We start from the raw sequence: 22,447 nt of genomic DNA, 5'->3' as shown, positions 1-22,447 counted from the left end.
AAAATCTGCATAGTTAAGATGCATTAGTAAGTTTGAAATTCTATCAAAAGTACTTTACAGGAAACCTGTCAAGTCGGTGAATACAGGAAGCCTGTCAAGTTGGTAAATGAAGGAAATTTGGTTACTTGGTTAAAACAAAAAAAAGGAGTAAATCGGTTAAAGGTGAATCGAGTGCATTTAATATTTTTGACCTAACCCGCACAAAGCCCGATAATGTATTTTGTGTACTTAAAGATATTTTCGCAGTCATTTTCATTCACCAAGTTTTCAAGAGAGCAAAGTAGAGCGAATCAAGGTGATCAAACCTCATTCAAAGTGAATCCAAGGTATTTACATCAAATCTCATCACACTATTAAGCTATTTTACCGATCTTATCAAATTGCTACTATCTGTTGAGTGTGAAGCATCTACCGTTTGTAAACCATCAAACCCTAAGGATAGTTTGCTAGTTTTATCTAAAATTTACAAATGGCACCCAAGATCCAACATCCCATAGTTGTCGAGAATGTTGAGAAGCCCTCTCTGAAATACACTTTGACTCCTAAAGTTGCCTCTGAACCGGATGACAAAACTGCCTTTTCACTCATCTCGGATCGAGTCTTGTTAGTCGAAGATGTTAGATTCTTCACCAAATGTCGTGTTGAAGAACTCAATCATGTTGAAATTAAGGACACATATGATGAGCTATGTATCGATGGAAAAATGGATAGCAAGTACAAACATATCAAAATCAAGGGATTAACTGAAGCCCTAACCTATCCTTGTGTGTTCAAACCCCAGTGGGTTAAGTTTGTTTTGAGCAGAGTTCATGATGATTTCATGTGGCTAGAGGAGCAACCATTCAAAATCACTAAGGAAATCATTCATGTGATCACCGGTTATCCTATCTATGATCATGCACGAGCACAGAAGATGATATCACAGAAGGAGTTAATCAGTTTAACTGCAGTAGAATCTGATTACTGAGGACTGAAACTGAACAATGTCACTGATGCAGATCTTAAGTTTGCCATTAGAGTAATTGGTTACTATTTCTTCCAATCAGCAAGGGAAAATAGTGTACCCTATGCAGCAGTTGACTTAGCTTATAAAATAGTGAAAAGGGGAATGAAAGTAGACTTATGTGAAGTGTTATTGAAAAACTTGTTTGAGAACCTGAACACAATAAGGAAGCCAAAGAAGAACAACTCGGCAAATACACTGAAGTTTGGTTCACTTTTTGTATGCATGTTTTTCTACTTTGAGAAATTCTTTCCATCAGTCGGTAAAGTAGTTTGGGAGCTACACCGACCAATCACCCATCAAATTAATGACTTTATTAAGAAATTGGGAGATAATTTCAATGATATCATGGATGACTACTTCAGCAAATTTCAAGAGAAGATGCACAACAGGTACTGGATTCCACCCCAGCTGGTAGAGAAATATAAGGATGATATATGCTTTAAGGTAGACACCGATTACTATTATGTGAATGTTGTGGAACCAAGGACTCTATCTTTTCCACCAATGGGTTATGAGATTGACTATGATATCACACAACAACAAATTGATGCATTTCTTACACTGCCAAGGCATGCTACCGAACTGAGATATGGAACTTATGAAGAAGTTAAGGAAAAGGTAAAAATGAGCATTGTAGTACCTAAGGCTACAAGAAAGGCTACAAAGATGATAAAGGTTTTATCTGAGAAATTCATAGAAGAATCTTCCTCCACACCTATCAAAGGAACTCTTCCCTTCACCAAAGAGGAATCAGAAGCTCAAGAGGCAACAATAACATTGAGCATCAAACTGCCTAAGGGTAAAGTATTGAAAAGAAAGAAACGGGACATTCCAAAGGCCCTACCGACTCCTCCAACAAAGAGACCTAGTACAAGAGCATCAGCTGCATCACCGAGTAAGAAACAAAAGAGTTTTATTGCTCCCAAGGTAACCAAGACCTACAAGAAATCTACTCGAAGACTCATTTTGGCAAAAGAGTTTAATGATACAGAATCTGAGGATGCCAACAAATTCTAGATTGTCAAAAGCAAGAAGGTAAATATACATAGTGTTGAAAAATTTTGTGCAAATCTAAAAGAATATGGTGGATTTGGTTCCTTTAGATATGTCAAGTATGAGACTAGGAATAATGATGAGAAGCGACGAATTGAAGAAGTTGTCATTTGTACACTTCTAAAGTTTCGGCTAGCTCCATTGGAACTAGTAAAGTCACTTCCGAGTGAATTGTACTTACATATTGATAATAGGTGGAAATATGCAATGGACTCTGAGAAACAAATAAGAGAAAGAAGTCTAGTCCATCTATTTCCTGATATGTTTGTAGCAGAAATTAAAGAACATTTGACAACCTACAATTCAAAATTTCTTGTCAAATAGAGAGCCTTAAAATTGATGAAAGGGCTATACATTGATGTAGAAAATGAGACAAAAGCAAAATGGCAAGAAATATTCAAAATAAAAGATGTCGGTGAACAATCTAAAGTTGAAGTTGTTGATGTCACCAAACAAGATCCTAATGTCACTGAGCACGGTCCTGACGCTACCGAGCAAGACCTGGCTGACACTATTCAAATTGATGAAGAAGCATTGGAGTAGGAAATGAGCGAAGGCACTACATATGCAAAACTTGTATCTAGTGAATTTGTATTAGTACAAGCTCAGCCTTATCCACCGATCACTCAACCTATCTCTACTGAAGCTCCTAAAGATATAGCACAAGGCACCGAAGGTCACCAGTCTGAAGCAGTAGAAGGTACAACTCAAGAAAAGACCTCTCAAGCACTGTCAAGCACTGAAAATGTAGCAGCTGAGACACCCAGTACCGAGACACCAAAAGACACCATAGCAGCTACAAGTACTAACCAAAGTGTTTCCTCTATCGAGCAACCTACCGAGGGTCAGCAAGCCTCACAAGTTATTGTCTTAGTCCAAATGACCAAAGGAAAAGAGAAGAAGGTGAAAAAGCATAGTTTTAAAGTTGATTTGACTAAACTGATAGTGTTGTCCAATGTGGACATCTCAAAATTAAAGGGGCAAGCACTTATTGATTTTAGTGAACTATGCAAAGAAAAGGCCAAACAAGAAAAATAGATGGCCATTCAAAAGAAGAATAAAGTACTTCAAAAGGTAAAGACACTGCTAATAGAAATGCTACCTACAGCTACAGTGTCAACCGATGCAACCATCCACATTCAACTAGATGAACTCCTTAATCAAATAGAAACATCTGGAGTTGATGCATCTGAGTACCTGAGCAAGCTAAAAGACAAAGAGCTTATTGAAAAAATGATAGAAGAGGTACAAAAAGCTCTAGCTATTGGCAAAGTCAAACTTGTCAAATTCATTGCTGAGTTGTCCCCTCAACTCAAGCATATTCTTTATTTATTTTAGAAACTTTGTACATTTTCTATATTCATTAAAGATATCAAGAATAAAACTGATGCAATTGAGAAAGAGATCATCGATCTCTCAAATAAGTTGACCACAAGGCCCAATTCAGTTCGGAATTTTTATACCAAGCTTCAATAGCTCATGGCTCAACAACTGGAACTTAGAAATGAAGAACATAAGATCAGGATGGATATAATGACACTCCAGACATTATTCCTTCCTCATCTTTCATTAGTTCAAGAACAGATTAACTGAGCTACACGCCTATCTACTACACAAGAGGGAAGCACTCTTGATGGCTTAATATCACTATTGGCTAATATTCAAGCACAAAATTCTTTAATGGAAAGTGTAAAGGATGCACTCTCTGTCGCACTCACCGACGCCCAGAACAAGTATAAATCTATTTTTGATCAATTACCACCCCCGGATGGGAATTAAGTTATTGATGTTTGTCAAAAAGGGGGAGTAATACAATATATGGAGTGATACTATATAAGGGGAGTAATATAGTTTTGTGATACAGTTTTGATATAGTATTCAGAGTATTGTATACAGAGGGAGTATACCAAGCAGAGTATGCAGAATATCCAAGGACAATAAGCAGAGCACACAAACACAGAACAGAGCATGCAACAATCAGAGCTATGCACAATATAATGATAAGGGAAGTATATCTAAATATACTATTTCATTGACTATTGTATTTTCAAGTATAGTCATTTTGCAAAATATATAGATTTTTGAATTATGACTTTGAAAGTAGTTTTTGTCAAACATCTCAACTAATGTCAAAAGGGGAGACTGTTACTACTTATCAAGTTGCCATTATTTTTTATATTCAAAGTCATACTATATATTCTAGTCGATTAGCACTACTGAATCATGAAGTTGGTACACATAGAGAAGTCGATATGCATAGTCTAGTCAGTTATAGAGGAAAGCAGTCATAGAACGCAGTATACACCGAGTTGTCTACCGAGTATCTTTTTGAGACTACCGAGCAGCAAAGATGACACACTGAGTTAACATACACTGAGTGAAACATGTTACCAGATACATTGAACCTGGACATGCATATGAAATTGTGTTACAAGATCAAGGCACATCTAACCATTATTACATTGGAAACTGTACCAGAAGATTGTGTATGATTTTAAGGACAATCTAACCAATGAAATATTTTGTTTAGTTATTCATTTGAGGAATCTTTTTTGTAAGATCGAACCAATGAATTGGATCACCATTTTAAGAGATCTATTTATACAGCATAAGTGAAGTGTATGTATGCATGAAGGAAGACTGTTATAGAGACACAGAGGTCACCGAGAAGGTTTTCAGAGAACAGTCAAAGAACAGAGTAAACAGAAGGGTTTACTGAGTTACTATATGGGTTACCGAGGTATGCTATAAGCAAGGTAATCTATTCTGAGCATATAGAATCTGCTATAACATTTTAGATGTAAAGTTGCAGATAATTGTAATGATTTTATTGTAATATTGTGAAGTTGAAAGAGAAAACTTTAACAGGGTAAAAGACTCTAATCAAGTCTATAAATTGTAAAGCCTCTAACCAAGTGCACCATTCAGAATACATGTTGTAAAATCCTTTAGCAAGGTAGATCTAATAGATCTTGTTACTCCTAACAGGGTAAGCTATCAAAAATAGCTAAATGTAGCTCTAACCGAACATTCTTTATTATTGTAGTAGTGAAGTTGTGGGTGCCATCCCCACCACAGTTTTTCTCTCTAACCAAGAGTTTTTGCATAACCAAAATATATGTGTTATGGATTGAATCATGTATGATTGTTATCTATTTGTTTTAACTTTATTTTATGTTACTGCACTATTCTGTTTATGCATAACAGTAAAGTTATTATTCAAGAAAAATTTTGGAGTACTGATTCACCCCTCCCCTCTCAGTACATTAGCTTTCCATATTGGGGCTAACATCCCATTAATTAATTATTAATGTTATCACTTGTTTATAATCATGGTAAACTTCTAATGTGCCTTGGCGATCTAGACTTCATGCATCCTTACAAGGAACCTCATACAAGCCTATCTCTCATGATCCTAGTCATCACAAGGAAACCCACTCCCCCTAACATGTTCCCAAAATGTAAATACAACAAGAGGATCATAATCATCATCATGCAACCATATGCATACATCACACCAATTAATCATAATGCCAAATAACATCAAGGAGCCTCATATCATAGAAATACATCAAGTCATAATAAAGTAATTGAATCTGCTCAATAAATAAAATAAACACCAACAACAAGGCACATCAACTTGCTAGTCAAAGAGAAATAAAACAACCCTATCTACCATGACTTCTAAACATGGTAGAAGGAACCAATCCAAAATAGTGAAACACAACATCATATAGAAGTGAAGACTATAAAAGAATCATCAATATGATTAAATACAGAACTGGAAAACATCGACAAATTTCCAAAAGTGCCTTTGGTACAAGATCAAACTCAGGAATGACAAAACAAAAATGTAAAACTGAGAAAATGTTCAAATACACAAATTAGTGCATCTGAAAAATAGAATGGTGCATTTGATAAGTGCTAAAGCGTGTTTGATATCCTTCTTAATGCATATGATTACTAATTTAGCACATTTGCACAATAGATTGGTGCATGCAAGTAACAGTATGGTGCATATGCTTAATAGTTTAGCGCATATGACTAAATAGGTAGTGCATTTAACCAAATAATGAGTGCATATGATATATTAAATAGTGCATTTGACTCAGAATATAGAATTGATGGGAAACAGTCTGTTAGACACAAGATACCACTGAGAGGGGGGGTGAATCAGTGGTTTCCAATTTCTTCACCCTTAATCTCCTAAGTATGTGTATTGGTTAACATCTTAATACTTAGTAGGCCTACTAATAAGATAAACCAAGGCAATGCAATGCAAGAATACACAACGACACATCACATGACACCAGTATATATGAGGAAAACCCAAGATGGGAAAAACCTCGATGAGAAATGTTACTAGACTATATTGCTCCAATCTAGCCTCACAATGGAAATATGATTACAATGTTTAGGGCACCAACCCCTGCACCAAGCTCCAACTCAGTGATTTTAAATGAATATAATCAATTACAAAACTAATAGCCTTGCTACAAATGAACTTTGTAACTCTTCTACAAATCTCTTCACCGGATCTTCTATCCAATTTACTGGTGGTTCTCTGCTCACCCTCTCACTACTGCAACCTTATCTCCTAGTGCAACCTTATCTCCTAGTGCAACCTTATCGGTTCAACCTATTCTTCTTCTTTGCTGGTTCTTCTCTCTTCCAGTTCTCCTTCTTCTTTGTTACACTGCTGCTTATCATCACCCATCTTCTTTACTCAGTCAGATATCCACTATTTGATTACTATTGGTTCTCTTATGTTTCTCACTGTGCTCTTCTCTTTTCTGCAACCCTCTTTGCCTCTTCTCTTCCAGTTCAATCACCACTAGTATACTCCTCTCTCAGAATCAATGATAGACTATCGGTTGCCACACTGTTGCCAGTTGAACTTTTCAACCCTATTCTCTCTCACACTCAGTCTCTTCTTCTTCTTCTCATTGAGCACTTGAATACTTTCACTTCTTCACCACCAGCACCACTCTATCATTCAGCAACCAACTTCATCAATTTTGACTTGCATATTTATAAACAAGTCTTCCCGCTGAAAACCAATTCAAACTTCAGGGGATTAGGGTTTCTTCATTGACCTCGAGGTAAACCAAATCTAATCAGATATGATCTCCTTGATTGATGATCTACAACTCATCAATTAGCATTGCCATTGTCATGGCTTCCAAAATACGCTATCTATATTTAGCAATCTGCATTTAATCTATCAACAGATCTCTTGGTCAATCATCAAGAGTGGTTTGGTGGTTTCCTTCACCTATTTTGATATGCTTAATCAATATGTCATGGATCTCTGTTGTCCATTTGACCTTGAGCTACAAACCTTTTCTACACATCCCATAAATCATGCAGTTGACATAAATGTCGACTTGTCACCATCTACCTCATCAATAATACTTTCACCGACCTGTGCATGCATGCCACTTCCCCTCCATGTGGCCCCTTTGTCGGCATCCACCTTTACTAGGATTGTTATGTTGGTTTGGATAGGATCACCAAACAACCACACAACTGGGTTCATCTACTGGTTCACAAACCCTACTGGTTATACCCTAATTGGTCTGCTTTCAACCTTGCACTCTACTTCTCTTTCAGTGTAACACTCAACCAATCAGCACACTTTCTAACCTACCTTATGCACATCTTCAATAGATGAGAGCCTAATACCTCTACACCTTGTCAGCTTTACTGGTGGACATATTTACCGGTAACCACCTTGATGACACCATGTCATCAACCTTCAATAAACTCCATCTTTAATTTGGCAATGTCCTTTGTCTGCAGTGGTTCCAACTTTGCCTTCTTCATCATTTGACTAGTTCTCCTCTTAACTAGTTTGTCAAGAAGGAATACTCTTTTGTCTAAGAGACAAACCCCTCACTCTTCAACTATCCCGATACCTCATTATGCCTTCTCTATTAGTCCAGTGCATATCTTTATTTTCATGCACTTGAGGTATCTTTGTGATTCACTGGTAGATCCGGTGTGACCCTTCAATCACCTACCTTTACTCTTCAGTCTTATCTCAGAGAACTATGATGCACCACTTGCATAATAGGAGATAAGTTCCAATTACCGATGGGAGTGGATCCTTATCATCTGCATCCTGTAATGCACCAATTTGCCTTCCCTGTTTGAGTAGGATATCTTCAAACAGGCACATGTGATCTAGTTTGGGCACTCTCACTAAAAGTCTTCTCTTCTTTTGGTGACTGCATCTTTATCGAGTGGAAGTCCTGTTATTTCTCATCCACACAACATACCGGTGGCCTGTACAAACTTAACTTCTAGTGTTGATGTGAATTTAGTAACATTCCCCCTCTTCATCACAATCAACAACCCGACATTTTTATCCCTTGTTAGTTGGCAACAATGCACTGCCAACATGTCACTTATCGATATGCAAACCTTATGTCTTCAACACAAGTCAACATTAACTTGTCAACATTAACTTGTCAACATTAACTTGTGTACCGGTGACTCCAATGGCCACTATGCAAGATGACTTTCTCTTCCTTGTCAGTAACATACCATTTCCAGTATTCATCAATGCCAACACTTCTCATCAATATCCCATACCTATTGCCATCCTATAACGGTTGACATCAATGACAACACAATCCCAACACAGTCAAATTATGAAATTAAAATTAAAAATAAAGGAAAAATACTTAAGCCTCGAAAACAAAAGAATAAGTGACGCCTAGTCAAGACAAAGTACTTGCAAACAATCAAAATGCAAATCCATAACAAATGAAAGATAAATTACAAATCAAAGCATAAGTGCCTTTGTCCAAATTTCATAGAAAACATCCTTCATAGAAGCTCATGTCTTATCTATTACACATCCTCTAATCAAAATAAAATTTAGGAAAGAGCAAGAACCAAATAAAGTTGATTATAACAAAAGAAACAAGAAGAAATATTGATATCCTTCCCTTCATGAGAATGCCCGACCAAGAAACTCATAGAGATAACCAGAGCTAGGACTAAACCCAAAATCCACTAAGAACAATAAAGCTCTCAATAATCTACAAATCCAATAATAATAGGAAGCCAAATATAGTGATTTCACAACCAAGGAATTATACAATGTCATGCATTCATGACAATACCCCCAACCAATACAAATAAAGTATTTTTCCCATTCCTAAAGTTTAACCTTATTATATAATCTATGCAAATAAATATTTCTCCATAAATATAGTTTAAACTATACAAATATTATTTTCCCCAAAAATACCCACATACAACCACTTCTGCAGACACGGAGAAAACACCAAGCCAGAAAATAAAATCTCAAGAAAAGACCTCCAACCTAGATTAGAGGTGATGGTAGAAGGTTGAAGAAGCACCCACAAAATCTAGAAAAACTCCAAATCCAAAATCCAAGCTCCCCCAAAATCAAAATTCGCAAAAAAGATTCAAGAACAGTAACCCAACAACAAGCTCAGGCTATCGAATAAAATGAAAACCAAACCAAAACCCTAGCCTCCAAAAACAACTAATCAAAATATTCCTTTTGGGAATATATCTTACCAACCCACTTTAGGTTATGTTTTTATTTCTCATTTCAAATTCGTCCAATGAGAATAAAAGGTAGGTAAGAGAAATATAAAACACTTTTATAAATATAAGTGGGATGTAAAAAGAATATAACATAAGATATTTTATTACTCCCACATAAATAATAATTAAATTATACAAGTACTATAGGCTAAGATTAAATAAGTCAAATGGGTAATTAAATAAATAACCCAAAGGGTAATAAAACAATTAAATAACCTCTAATAAATATTAATCAACATTAAAGCTAAAAAGGCATTAATAAACAATAAATAATTAAGCCACAAACATTAAACACTAAATAAATAAACAATAAAAAATAAATAAATAAATAAACCACAATAGAAATTAAACAATAAATATTAAATAAATCATAAATCAACATTAAATAAATAAAAATTAAATATCAAATAATTAAATACTCAAAAGGCCAATAATCCAATAAATTAAATTAAACATTAATAACTATAAAATCACACATAATACATCAAATAAATCAACAATAACTAGCATACTCACAAATCCACAACTCACTAACTAACATGGAAAATTACACCAAGACATTGATGACTCAAGGTGAACAACTTAGACCTAGAATATGTGAAGGGATGTCATGCCATCTCCAAACCACATGCCATTGGGATTTAAACATGCTTAGACTTGTGGAGCTAGGTGGAGTCAGTTTTTGGTACCTGCAAATCTTGCAACCATAATAGGCAAATGATAGGGAATCACAATGGCACATCCCGCTTGCAATGAGTGATGTGACATCGTCCCTCTCACAAAGACAGACATACAATAATCGAACATGTCGCATAATCAACTCATCATATGTAATCATGAACTAGGATTAGTGAAATCATAATAACATCAAATCCATGATCAATATAAATCATCAATAGTCCATCAACATAGTAATGCATATAGAATCCATCAACATATATATGATCCATCAAACACATATATCCATAAAATTACATGATCAATAATGATAGTGTCACCATACATATAAATCATCAAAATAACATGTCTAATAATGTCTAGCATCATAATGAGTTATTGAAACACATATATAATCATAATCCAAAACACCATAAAGAGTCTAGATAAGTCTATCATGCATGAAATAAAAGTCAAGTCAAGTCAAGTAGGGACACTACACTAATCCTATTGTTTGAGAGCATGTGCATATACTTTTTTAATTCTCTCACCACTGTGATGACTTGTTTTTCCACATAGTTGTATCTGAGTTCATAGTCCTTTAGGCCTTCAATGAAAAAAGATATGGGTTGCTCTGATCCCCCCTGATTTAAATGTGTTAGGACAACATATATACTTGCATCTCCTCCCAATGTATAAATGATGAAATCCTTCTCATAGTTTGGATTTACTAAGGTAGGAGCCTCTGTAATGGCTTGTTTGATCTAATTAAAGCCCTCCTTCCATTCATTGGTCCATTTGAAAGGTAGATCCTTCTTGAGAATGGCGGTGAGAGGCTTGACCAAGGCTGCAAGGTTTGGGATAAACCTTTTAACAAAGTTGATTCTTCCCAGAAAGCTTTGAAGTCCTTTCTTGTGATGTGGAAGTGGAAGAGACACAATGGCTTCCACTCTCTCTGAGTCTATGGCACACCATCTTTGGATACAATATATCCTAGTAGTTTGTGTAGACACCTAAAAATGTCTCATTGATCTTACACTAATTATTCATCTATTTAATTAAGTAATTCTTTAACTATTTAATTAAACTAACTTATTATTCTAATCAATTGAAATCATTATTAATTGTCCAGATTTTTGCATCATTCTAATTAATTAACCCTATCTCAATTATTAATTAAATATCAATTATTTAATTAATTGTGACTTTCCTTAGTTAAATAATCTTTATTATTTGATTAATTCAATTTCCTAAGTTTAAATAATTTCATTTAAATCATTTAAATTAATTATTTAAATTCCTCCAATTCCCCAAATTATAATTCCAATTAATTCCAACTAATTTCATTTCATTTCTCCCAAATTCGAATTTCACCTAATTTCATCTAATTTCACATTTCCAAATTCAGATTTCACCAAATCTGAATTTCAATTAATTTCATGTGCATTTCAGCATTCGAATGACCAAATTCAAATCCAAATTGAAAATGAAAATCAAATTCAATTTCAAAATCCTACAACACATGCTAAAATTAGAACTGATTAATCAAATTAATTATCTAATCGGTTAACTCATCAATCATCCTTTTTAACTCTCAATCACCTTTTTCTGACTAATCCATCTAATCAGTCATCTCCCTAGTCAATTTATTCTACTAATCAATCAATTGAATTTACTAGCCAATCTATTTAGTTCACTCTCCAATCTTTTGAGTTAACAAATCAATCAACTTTGTCAACTGATCAATCTAACTCAGTTATCTATCAATCAACACTTGAGTTCTATTTCTCACCCCCTTTGTGTTGAAAATCTATAAATTCAACATCATTTTCTCAATTCAAGAGAGAATCACAGAATCATAGTCTTCAAAATTGATATTCATCTTATGCAGGAAATCAAGTGTAATACCTGAGAGCCACCTACATCAACAACAATGGAGAAGAGCAATGGAGGCCTTTCTATGTCAATTGAGGGAGCTTTTAATTAGTTTCATTTTATAAATAAATTGATTTTGTATTATTCCATTATAATTTAGGAGTAATAATTATTATATTAGAGTTGTGATTCGCTCTTTGATATTTGATTATTCTATTTATGCTTATTTTACCCCTAAAAACAATTTGCCCTAATCAGTGGCAAATACACACTTATTGGGGTTCAAAGACACACCATACTCTCTGCATTTTTTGAATACTTGCTCAAGGTGAGCAAAGTGGTCTGCTGCCTTCTTGGAGTGTATAGTGATATCATCAAGATATACTAGTACAAATTCTGCTAATACTCCCTTAAAAGCCATATCCATGGCTCTTTGAAAAGTTGCACTTGCATTTGTTAGTCGAAAGGGCATTTTGCAATAGGCATAGGTGCCCCATTTAGCAGTTAATGTAGTCTTAAATTGGTTTGATTCTTGGACTAGGATTTGATTATATCCTGAGTATCCATCCAAGAATGAAAATCTTTTTGAGCCACTAACTTTGGCTAATACTTGTTCCATAGAAGGTAGGGGATAATGATCTTTGAGGGAGGCTCTATTAAGGTCCCTAAAGTCTACACGCAATTTGATTTCCCCATTCTTCTTCCTAATTGGAACAAGATTAGCTACCCAAGAAGAATTCTTGATTGGAAAAATAATACTAGATTCTACAAGCTTGGATAGCTCTTTACTCATTAAAGGTTCATTTTGGGGTTTATAGGTCTCTACTTTTGTCTAACAGGCTTAGCATTAGGATCTAACTCTATGGTGTGTTGAGATAAACTAGAGTCAAACCCTTTTAGATCCTCATATGTAAAAGGAAAAATATCATTACACTCTTCACAAAGATTGACAAAAGTACCTCGATCACTTTGGGAACATATATTTCCCAAGTTGAGAACTCTTCCATCAGCTATAGGAACTGATTTGTAGTCTCCTTTCTTTGTGACTAGGTTCATTATTTTCCCTTTCATCTGATCATCAGTGTTGAATATCCCCTCCAAGGTGATCAACCCCTTGGGCAGCTTGTTTAAGCTTAGCTGCATAATTTGATCTCCATATTGTCTTGCAGCATGCTCTACATTTTATGTGAGAACTCTTCTTCATCTTGTAGGAAGCTCACAATTCGCTAATCAAAGTCAAAGACCTGCCAATTAACTTGGTTATCAGGCACTACAAGTCTCACCACAAGTCTAATATGTTGCTCTTTCTCTTCTACAACATAATATGGGATTTCATGTTGAGTACCAACTGGGGCTAATGGGTCAGCATGTTTATTCAGATTTCTAGGGACACTAGAAATATTGAAGGCCTCAAAACCTTCAATTAGGTCCCATTCTCTATGCTTGTAGGACTTGAGAAGGTTATTCTTGGTAGTACTTTGATCTCTAATTTTATTCACAACCAACTCACTATCTCCATGCACCTTTAAGGAATCGATTCTTCTCTTTTGTGATGTTTGGAGACTCAAAATTAGAGCTGCATACTTAGCTACATTATTAGTGCAGCAAAAATGAAGTTTGAATGAAAAGTAATATTTCTCCCCTTTAAAATAAATCAATAGCACACCAACCCCTACACCATTTTTGTTCCTTGAGCCATCAAAGAATATATCCCACAACTCATGCATTTCATTGTCTTCTTTTGAAAGATTGGGGATAGGGGCATCCTCCTCATGGACACAATAGGCACCTAGGATTGTGTATTTTATCTCATTAATAGGATCAAACTGAGATGTATTTTTCCATTCATCAAGTAGGCAATCAAGAACCTCCTACAACTGAGTTTCTGGCTCCCTCACTGAAATTTATTCTTTTTTTCTCATGGAGAGTATAATTCATATTGATATGACTTGGGGTGTAGGGCTCTATATGATCACTGGCAATAGGCTCAACCTTAATGGTTACTTTGGTACCATATCTTGTCCTAAACAACATGTGAGACCAATTAGAAGATAGGTAGCCACCTATCTTAGTAGTGAATTCCCTAGATAAACAAATGGCAAAATAGGAAGGGAGGTCAATCACTAAGATGTCTTGCAAAACACTACAATCTGGGTAGGCATGCAAGGTTAGGTTTAAATCTTTAATGATCCTAGTAGTCTAAACTGATGTGTCATCAAGTTGCACAACTTCTCTTGTGATAGGTTCATATTTGATACATAGGAGGTCAACTATTCCCTTAGGCATAACTGAACTACTAGCCCCACTATCTATCATACAATTATGAACAATTTTATCTCCTATGATTAATTATAGATAAAAGGGGGGAGGCTTACTGATTTTATTTGGATTCTTTTCCTCTAATGGTTACACCAAGCTTGTAGAAATTGAAGATTTGTAACCTTGACTAGTATCCTCGGCAACATCCATCCCCTTTATTGCTTCTTGAAGTAGGTCTCTCTAAGATGGGATAGAAAGACAATCCCACATAGATACATTGATGTTGGCCCTCTTCATTTGTTCAACAATATTAAAGGGGATAGCAGCCTTAGCAAGGACCTTTGCAACAACAAGGTCTGGCTTTGATATGATAGGAGTCCTAGGTGACTCCCCTTGCATGACCTTTTGAGTCAAATCCTGCACTTTGTTTGCAGCAGCCATTTTATCAGGGGTCTTTGGAATTGTAGTCTTTATTGCAGCCTATAGAGTTGGAGCTATTATGGTACAAGAAACAGTAGAGTCCATGGCCTTCTCTTTTGATCTTGTACTAGTGGCCACATCGTCCCCACTTGTCTAATTTATTCCACAAAAATCAGCCTCCTGCAAATTCACAAAAGTTGCATCTCCTTGTGGATGACTCAAACAATCAAAAAATTATTGTTTCCTTGATGTTGTTGTCTCATTTTGTGATACTAAAGCCTAGGAGAACTCACCATTCTATCATGAGGTCTAGTTGTGTGGCTAATTACATGGGACACACCAATCTTATTCTTGGGCAAGATTGTTCTGAATTGGCACTATAGCCTTTGAGGTTCTTGTTGTAGTTGGATTCAAGATATACAAGGGCCTAGCATTACTCCATTGGTTTTGCCCTTCAAAATTGGTTCTCTGCTGCTAATAATTTTGATTATGCTACTGGTAAGGCTTATTGTTTGAAAATTGTTGCCTCTTCAAGTTTACCAATTCATTGCTAAGTCCCTATGCTAGGGTCTCAAGCTCTTGCAACTCTGATGGTGGTGGAACAGGTGTAGGTGTAAGTAAATGGCTTTTTGATATCATTGGTATTGGTGCTAAAATAGGCTATTGGGTAGGACCTTCTATAAATAAGGGCATTGGAGGCCTTGGGGACAACTTCCTAGCCTATATTAAAATCTCCACCCTTATGATAGTATCATAGGCCCCTCGAAGATTATCTCCCCTCAAAGATTATCTCCTCCCATGGATTGAATCATAGTGGAAATACCACTATTTAAAGCCTTAAGAAAATATAGAAAAATATGGTTTGATTAAGGCTTTACCAGTGACGGAATCCTATCACATGTCTTTTGAAATCTGTAATTAAACAACCTATGAATTTATGTGGTTCCCTTTTGATTGTTGTTAGTTGATCTATAAGTAACAAATGGTCACTTTTGTCTTCAAAATATCTATTTAACTTCTCCCCTAACTCATCCCAATTGTGAACGAAGTTAGGAGTTAGTCCTCTATACCTTTGAAGGGCCTTTCCTTTGAATGAGGTGATAAGATGCCTCAGTGCAATGTTGTCTTTAGTGACATCAAACACAATGAAGATTCTTGACTCATCTTTAATGTGCTCCTCTGGGGAGGTAGATGTATCTCTAGTAAAATATGGTAAAGCCTTCAGGGCTACTGCTAGAATGCTATCTTTTTGAGTTAGGACTAAGGGCCTGCCACCACTAAAGATGAAAAATGCATGTGCTCTTGGGACTTCCATAGAAAATAGGGGTATGTTGATATGGATGGTAGGGCTTTTGGGCTATGTTAATCTTAGGAATGGCAGGGCAGAAAGAGACCTTAGGAGTGTAGATGCTTTTTCTTAAGTTTCCCTTGTCGGTGACAAATAAAGCCTACCTCTTCTACTCCTATATATAGAATAAGGAAGCTGGGTAAATTAAAAATTACCTCTTGATGATGGTCTAGTTTTTCTTCTTGGCATAAAGCTACAACTGGTATCATCGAGAGTCTGAATTTGTCCTTGAGATTTGCCAAGTGCTTGATTGATTGCCTCCAAAGGTAGGGATGTTAAGAGCAATACTGAATACTTAGCATGAATGTTGAAATATTTGTCCCACCGGGAATGCCAAAAAATGTTTTCACAAAATTTACACCCTATGATGGTCAGGCTTGATCATCAACCTTGTGAAACATTGAATCATCTACTAATTCTAAGAGGGAAAAAGGAGGAGGGAATGCTTGAAAGATAGGAAAAGGTTTGCACCTAGATGTAATGTGATCTTCCTACCTACAACTGCACAAAACACAAGTAAAACCACCCAAATTATGCACAAGATTCTATCCCAATCAGCTTCCTAAGAAAAGAGTCGAGATTGGAAAACTATAGGAGGGCAAGAGGAAGCGATTTAGTTCACAAATATCATCCACAAAAGGATCAACACACAAAACTATGCTAAGGAAAACAATTGAAAATAATTCATAAAAAGAGATAAAACCTTACATAGATTGTAAGAATTGAATGAAGGCAAGATAAGCCAATTTTATTCATGTGAAGGCAAGGCGACATTTTAAAGTTGTAGAAAGAAATAAATCTATAAGAGAAAAGGAGGAGAAGATCTTCTTGAAATATACAAAAATTGCCTTTATAGATGAGGTATAACTCAAAAATATACCATCAATTAAGAAACCCTAACCCACCTAGGGTTAGGTTACAAAAAACCTCAAAAGGGAGATTAGATCAGAGAATGATTTGATGGCATCCAAAAATCTCTACAAAATATCCTTTGCCTCCAGGAAAGTAAACTCCCTTACAGAAAGGGGAAATCTCTACATGAAATAGGTCTAAGTATGCTTGCAAAGCCTTAAAAGTTCTCATATCGCATTGAAGAGGGAAAGATGGCATTCAAAATTGATTCCAATAGTCACCTCTAGAGTAATGAAAAACATTTTGGTAGCTGGGTCAAGATCTTATCACATTTTTGGTTGTTGACTAAGAAAAAAAAAATGTCTCGACCATCGGGTCAACAATAACTACACATAGAGGGTTTAAATGCTAACAACCATTATATATTTGAATTTTTGATATTGATCATGAGATTCACACAAAGATGGATGCCCAAGATCTCCCCACATAGTCATTCATTACGCCCAACAATTGTTTAAAATGCAGTTGTCCAATGAAGGTTTAGTGAAAATGGGTGGCTGATATCACACCACACAAACCATCAAATGAGAAAGTGGACCCCATAAGCATAGGCAAACACCCAATTCAGCAGACACACGACCACCAAAAGAAACTCAATGCTCAGCCAAGTGGAAAAAGGGGCCTCACCGAGTCCTAAGTAACTACCACATATCTGCCACATTGAGCTGCAAATTCACTTGGACAAACTTGACACTCACCCAGGCACAAACAATCAGTCCATCGAGGCTTGAGTAAAAGGCTAAAGACCTCCACATCACTTGAGCTCCACCACATCCACATCAACACCAAATAGAGGGAGCACTTAGAGCTCAGCACTCAGACAGATAAAAAACCTCACCTCATCAAGTCTTGAGTGATTGCCATGTTAGATATAGAGACTATCCACCAAGGCAAAAGCAAGGGAACTCAACACTCGACGAGAGAGGGAAGTTCATCCTGTCGAGTCCCGGGTAGCTGACACATCGCCATCACCTGCCAACTAGTAGGAGCAAACAAAGAGACCGGCTCGCTAATGATGAGGGACCCTCCAGCCGGTCAACTCAAAATTAGAAAAGGGACCCCGCAAAAAACCTACTAAGGTAAAAAGACTCTTGTCTAAAAAAATGCACATAACATGAAGGTTATGCAAGACAATTTGGTACACATAACACGTAGGTTATGCAAAACAACTTAAATTTCTCAGAATGGATTTGTAGTTAAGTTGACATAAAAAGGTCAACAATTCCTCAATAGACTTTGACTCCTCAAATTAAAGGGGATCGTTTTAGTGCATTGCCTCAATTTGATAAAAATACTTGTCAAAAATGCCTAGAACACAAACAAATTGACCCTTCATGTTGGTAGTATAGAATTGAATAACTAGATGACATTACAAATCTTATTTTTGATTGCAAAGCTAAAACAATAATTCTATTTTTTCTTAGAGGAGTCCCATTTGAATAATATTTCTTTAAATAGTCTCATAACACCTATGAACTAAATGGCTAGACCATAGAATCCTTTAGCGGATTGGGTAGAGGATATGTGGCTTGCACCTTTGTGGACCTAAAACATTCTCATATAGTTCTAGAATACAGTTCATGGATAATTTGTGGGTAAAATTTCTATATCAAGGCTTGGGACATTGGCTTTCACTTTGAGGGCATTTCAAAGTCAAAATAGTCAATGTGAGTTGAGATCCCATTCTTGAACCTTTCATTTTACCCTTTAATTAAAAGTAATAGCTTCTCAAGTAGGTAGGGAGTTATGGTGCAAATATAATGCTATAATATAGTCTAAACTACATGTTCAACCTCGTTCGTTCATATAAATGGACCTTACTCAATCCCTTTAAAATATTATAAAACTTGTTGGACTAGGTTTTGAGTTTGGCAAACTAATATCTTACCTTAATAAACCAAATACTTTCTTCTACTATCATCAAGGTCTTCTTATTTGAGATTTCCCTATTCTTAAACCATTTTCTATGCCTTTGTCCTCTAGTGATTCTTGCCCTACCAGTCCATCTCCCTCTACTTCTCCTTCAAATCATCTCACTACCACTAATTCTTCTTCTTCACCACCTACCAATTCTACTCACCAAACCTCTACAACCATCCTTCATATTACAACCCATTCCTCCCATCATTAATCTTTGTTATCCCATGACTCATCTTCCTTTAGAGGTGTTTCCCTTGGTTATAGCTATAAGGGATTTAAGAGACAAAATAATACCATCTCTTCCACCACCTATAATTATTTTGATTCAGATTCTCCCTTGTAGTTAGCTCTTCCCTTGTGTTCACAATCCCAATCCTAATCATCTTCTCTTAAAATATCTAATATTGAGCACTAATTGGCCCTCCAACAATGTCAATAAAATAATTAGTTCAATTCACTTCTAGTGGATGGGAAAAGTCTCCTTGATTCCTCTTTATGAACTGTAACATTTAGTCCTAGAACATGTGGGGGTTAACAATCCCCTCTTGAAAATACCCTATTAGGCAGTCTATTTAGATTAATCACTATAATATTATCATACTACAAGAAGTGAAATCATTTTTTTTTATCTAAAAGCCCCTCTTTCTTCCTTTTAGAAATATCTTGTCTTCTTCCACATCAGTCATTTTGAGGGTTGTGGTGAAGCTATGATTCACCTTGCCCCTTTGATTGCAAAACATGTGGTTGCTTTTGGGAGTGACCATAATAAGTGTTGTATTTGGGTTATCATCATCACCCATGGCACCCTATATGGGTTTTATTAAATCTACCCTCCCAACACACCTCTAGAAAATATTTTACTTTGGGAATGGATGTGACTTTACCTCCTTAATGTAGATTGGTTGCTAAGGAGTGATTTTTATTGAAAACACCACAAGACTAAGAGGGGAGGGGGTGACCAGTCTTGAGAAAATCCTTAAAAAAATTTCAATCACAAACACACATCAATTATCTTTAATCAACTAAGCACCAATTAAATATGAAGCAATAAACATCCAACACATGAACGCCATATTTTTACATGGAAAACCTAATATGGGAAAACCATTGTGAGATTCGAAACTCACCATATGAACAACTGAATACAATGCTTTACACTCAAGGCCAAGGAAGCTCATTTCTCCTACTTTGGACTTGTAAGCTAATTCACACAAACTTAGGACAAGATATAATGGACTTGCAAGATAAGACATATGATCCTAATGGAAGATACAGATTTGCACAAGCTACCAAAAGGACTCACTTTCTTCCCAAAGATACAGATGAGTGATGAATTGAAATGAACAATATCTCATGATCATGAAAAATTCCTTCAACCTTTTATTCAAGCAACCAATATCATGGCAAACACAACTCACACATTCATTCCCTTAAAACTCTATCACACAAAAAGGTATGATCATTAAAACTCATCACAAACTGATACTGGCACTTCCTCTTCCTACATATGCTTCCACAACACTCTCAATCAATCCACACCACAAATTCACACATCCACACATATATTTATATCACCCTATTCATAAAAAACCCTTAACAAGGTCAACCACAAACAAAATTGTTAGATACTTGATCAATCCCAAAGACATTGAGGGGGGTTGAATTAGTGTCTAACTGATAAATGAAATATTTAAACTTGTTTGCAACTTTACAACCCAAATTAATGTAGTAGTAAACAAGCAGTAAAGCAATAAAGAGAAATAAGAGAGATAGCATGAATGCACACCATAACATAGATATTTTTGGTGAGGAAACTCGATAGAGGAAAAACCTCGGTGGGATTTGTGACCCACAAGATTTACTCACTAGCCAATATGAATAAATATTACTTATATAATAGGGGCCTACACATGCAGGAAGGCCAACAGCCTAGAGCTTACTGCTCAATCACAAAAAGGAGTCACATTGACTATGAAATTGGATAATTAAATCCAATGTACTGCTCAAATTAGTATCTGCAATGCTAGATTCATTACCAGTTTAAGCTCTGTCAAATACCTCTACCATAAACCTTTCTTCACTCTACTCTACTCCTATTTTCTCATCAAAAAGCATATACTTCTATTCACTCTCATAGTTCACTTGCATTAATTACCTATACATATTTTTCATACCTTTTCACACTTATGAATTGACCTATAAGATCTCATACATATTTGTGTCTTTACAATACATCATGTCGGCTATACAATATAATTACAATACAAAACAATATAATTTCCATGTCAACTGGGGTGTCAGTAAGATCTTCTATCACTGTAGACCGGGTACCGGTGAGAATAATCTATAGTGCTTGTCGGTGTCAATAGATGATGTCTATTGCTGGTGTAAGTTGTGAACCATGTTACCAGTTGGTTGCCATCAATGACAACATCAACTATTCTCATTTGAGTGTATAATGCCAACAATCTCCCCCATTGGCATTGATGGCAACACTCATGAGAAAAATCCAAAAACTGATATCCAAAAATGAAGTCCAAAACTGATCAAAATTAGGAGTGCTCCCCCTGAGCAAATGATCTCTTGTGTACATTTTTCTCCATACTACTACTCCCCCTTGGACATCAATGACAAAGGATGTCAAAAGAATCAAATAATTTAAAATTATACCTCATATCCTATATCCGGTTATGTACAATTTTGAAATATATTCGCCAAAATCATATTAAGACTCTGCATGAATTTAGTGTTGTGAGAGATAATGGTTTCAGTCAATTGGATCATACCAATAAGATAATGCATCTATTGCTCCGATGATATTTCTCCTTGAATTTTTTCTTTAGATAGCTTAATCCACTGAGTTATAAGGTTGTCCAATCTAGGACCAAGTTTATTTTTTAGCTCACGTGCCTTCATTCTTATCCTTGCTTTTTCCTTTCTTAATTTTTTAATCTTTTCCTCAAAAATTGCCATTTCTTGATCAAAAACTGAGGTAAGTTCTGAAGAACCTATCATGTTGTCTGCTATATCATCAATCTCTTTTTGTGTTTTCTTTATCTCTTCCTCAATGTCTTTTGTTAGGTTGTGAGGCTTTCATGCTTCCTTATACAATTCTTTATATTCCAAATTAGTGGAATTAAGTACCAGTAACAAAGAGTCAATATGCTCAGTACAATCCTTGATAGTTTTATCAAAGAATTCACTTTTCTCCTTGTTCACCCTTTCCTTGATAGTCTCTTCATTTATTTTATCTACTATTAGAATATTTGAAGCAATGAATTTGGACAATGTGTCCAATTTACCTAAAGATCCATCAATATGATCCATCTTACATGCCGGTGCAATCATTTTCAAAATAGGTAGAGTATCATCAATGGCCTTAAATGATAAGGCATTACAATCTGTGATCC

Source organism: Cryptomeria japonica, chromosome 6 (genome assembly GCF_030272615.1).
Source record: "Cryptomeria japonica chromosome 6, Sugi_1.0, whole genome shotgun sequence".
Taxonomy (NCBI): Eukaryota; Viridiplantae; Streptophyta; class Pinopsida; order Cupressales; family Cupressaceae; genus Cryptomeria; species Cryptomeria japonica.
Note: the sequence above shows the minus strand (reverse complement) of the source record.